Here is a 3,593-nt window from a genome sequence, read left to right as displayed (position 1 = left end):
GCTGGGTAGAAGATAAAGAATTTGACTCTGACTCCAGATTTGTTCTTATTCTTTGCAAAAACACACTTTTCACACATCTGATCAGCCTCCTGCTTTCAGAAATACAAAATTAGCATCTAAAACCAAAGCTGGGGCTCAGACCAATCTTCAGAATCTGATTTAGACTTGGGCACATACACATGCTCTAGGAGTGGAGGGGGAGGGGAGGTGCACTTAAATTCAAGGGGCTTTGAGAGTTGCTCTAATTAAAGTGCCTGGAGTGTCTTGTGCATCAGCAACCCCATGCTTAAAAATGGCGGTAGGAGCACTTTAACTAAAGCTCATTGGGCTTTTAAGTGCAGGGACACTGATACACAAGACGTTGGAGTCTGCTGGAGCGCAGTGACTACCATGCTTCAGTAGACTCAATCAATCGAGTCTGCTCTGATGCTCCATAATTACAGTGTGTCAGAGCAACCTCGCTGCTTGTGTATATGTGACCTATGTTTCTGGTTTGATATCACCAACCAGTACTTCAGTAAAAGTACTTCTGCTTGACACTGGTGAAAAAACAACATCAGGAGCTTAGTCAAAATACTGCCTACCTTCCTTACTCTGAAATACAGTCTGATGAAGTCTGCCCCATAATTTCTGGTTTTACAATACCAATCAAGGATGCATTGAATTAGATTGATCCTGTATGTTGATAGCTGTCAGAACAGATGCACAGCCCAGCCCCTGGATTGTGTGGTAGCGTGGCTGTTTCTTCCCACTCGAAATGTTAGCATGGAAGCTGCCTTTTCCAGGAAGAAACTGGTAAGTTCTTCTGTGTGGGCCATACTACTATGCTAATATGATGGCAGACAGCTTGCTGACAGCCTTTGGGAAGGAATGTGTCTTGCTGTAAGTCTTCAGAATCAGTGGCAAGGCTCCAGAGCTCGTGCTTTTTATCAGTCTAGTGCACGGCTGGTATTTTAAGTGAACAAGTCTGGCAAAGCGGAACAGTCCCTTATCATCAGGGCAGTTTCTCTCCCTCATGTTGATGTATGAGGCAGTATTTCTTGGAAGTCAGAGGTCCTGATCCCTCTCTTCTGTTTGCATATTCAGATGCTTTTAAATAGATTTAGTGATTTGGAAAACACCCACGTCAGGGGCTGAGATTCTTTTTGTTTCAAAAGATGCATGTATTATGAACAAGAGCAGTGCAAGTTCTCTTGTTCCTCTTTTAGTCTGCTCCTGTTATACCACCAAACAATTTCTACTGTGACCTGGGGTGGCAAATTGGGGGGATTACAGGCAATTTATTTTCCATGTATATTCAGTGCCTGGCCTGCTTACCAAAACTGTTGTAAGATGACAATGATCATGATGAGCCTTCCTTTAAATGGATGCCTGTCCACTTGGAGCTGGAGAGAGGGAGGACACTGCATGCCATTAAATTACTTTTGGCCCCTTAGCTCCTCATTGCAGTCCAGTGCACACCAATGCTCAAGGTCTTTACAGTCGTTACATGGAAATGGCTTCAACAAACATGGATAAAGCAGGGCTGCTGTGCAAATAAAATAGTGCAAAGTATTTCAGCCCTTAAGCCCAAGCTGGAAGGCAGAAATGACCTACCTAATTTAGGTGGCCCATTTAGCTAAATTGAAACTGGGTAGTAATCCATCCCAGTCAGTGTCCATTCCTAAATAATAATCAATAATAGATGCTTTGGAAGAGGGTTAAAATATCCCTATGCTGACCCTAAACCCAGGTTGCTCTGATGGTCTGAGCAGCTTTCTTGCAGCCTATTTATAGACAGAAAATAGATTCCCCCTCTCAGCCTTCCTATTGGTAGACTAAACAAGTCATGCTTGTTTCACAGCCCCTAGATTGCCTTATGTGCACAACATTTCCCTTTGATTCGATTGTAACTCTTGTTGCCTTTTCATGTCAAGGGCCCTTTTGGTTTGGTAAAATAACCGAGGGCAAGTGAGAGCGTGTGTGGCAGGACCTCTTTGCTTCATTCCTTATTTAAGAGGGCTTTGTAGGTGGGCTTTGAACTCTTAGGAAGTATGGATCTGAATCCATATATAAATGTGTAGCCTTTAATGTACTGTATTGTCTTAGTCTGGCAGAAAGCTGCCATTTCACTTCCCAGATCCCAGTGGATCAGAGAGAAGAATAATGAATGGCTCTTTAAAGTAAATGAGACATCCTCAGACTGGGCTATAAAACATGCTTCATCTAGGGTTGCTATGGACTTCAGCATGAAAGATTGTAAAAGACATCACCCAGCTACTACTTTGAACTTCAAAAATGTGCTTTCCATTTGTCCTCTAAGACTGTCGTTGGCAGCTCCCCTCTACAAGGTCTCTGTTGTGGTCCACAGTGCCTCTACTGTTCGTGCTTTGCTTCTGCCTATGGGCTTATGGGCTTCCCCAGAAAGACAAAATAATATTTTGTCTCTCTGAGAACAAATGCAATAAAAGCATTGCTGTGCTGCTGCCCTGAGTAGGAGCATGAAGGCACTGATTCTTCTCTGCAGAATGAAACACTCAGCAAAAGTGTGACAGGCCCAATGTGTTTTCATGAGCAGAGGAAGGCTGGGAAGTGTCAGGAGAATGCCACACCCAAGGATTTTGTGGGAGGAAAAGCATGTCCACTGCATGTTTGAAGTGGAGGACTGTCACTTTAGCATTTCTGAGCCTCTGCGTTGGTGAAAGGCCTTACTTACGACACGAGTCATGCAAAAACTCAACACATCTACCACCTCCCGTGCAGGCTTCAGCCAAGTAAAACAGCCTTCAAAAAGGAGACCTTTTATTCTGTACTGTTGTCCGTGTCTAAGATCGTAAAGCTTCACAATACACTTGATAGATGGGAAGCTGAGGCACAGAAAAATGAAGTAATGTGCCCCAGATCAAAGAAAGAATCAGTGGTGGAGCAAGGAATATGAAGCCAGGTTTCCAGATTAACAGTCCGGTGCTTTGATTTGGGCAGGCACATTAAAAAAATATATTGTCCCAGTTAACCTGCAGCCTCTTTGCCAATATTTGTGTTGGAATGAAATAAAAGCTTTTTGTGTCTGTTCCCCCTCTACTTGGTTTTGGATCAAAGTCACTACAAGGTGTTTGTAACTTGCCAGTGCTTTGCTGTGCAGCTGGGTGGGCAGTAAGAGTCTAACAGAAGAATCAAATATCTCAGAACCAAATGGAAGGAGAGGATGGGTTGGGAAGGATGAAAGCTGCATGTAAACATAAGAGGATATATTATTACACATGGGTCACAGTCACATGTTCAGATTCAAGCAAGTCAGCAACATGGAAGTCTTTGACTTCAGGAAAGCTGACTTTGACAAGCTCAGGAGGCTTGTCAGTCAGGCCCTAAGGGACCACAACTCCAGGGAGAGGGGAGTTCAAGAAGAGTGGTTGCTTCTCAAGGGAGCAATACTCAATGCACAAGCTAAGTCTATTTATTCCATCTCACAGGAAAGGCAGCAAGAGGGCACAGCAGCCCCCCTGGCTCTCCAGGGACCTAGCAGACCTCCTGAGGCTAAAAAAGAAAGGCCTACAAAGGATGGAGGATGGGATTCACCTCCAAGGAGGATTATTCTGCACTGGTCCAGTCCTGCA

This window comes from Crocodylus porosus, unplaced genomic scaffold (assembly GCF_001723895.1).
Source record: "Crocodylus porosus isolate Cpor-Errol unplaced genomic scaffold, CroPor_comp1, whole genome shotgun sequence".
Lineage (NCBI taxonomy): Eukaryota > Metazoa > Chordata > Crocodylia > Crocodylidae > Crocodylus > Crocodylus porosus.
Note: the sequence above shows the minus strand (reverse complement) of the source record.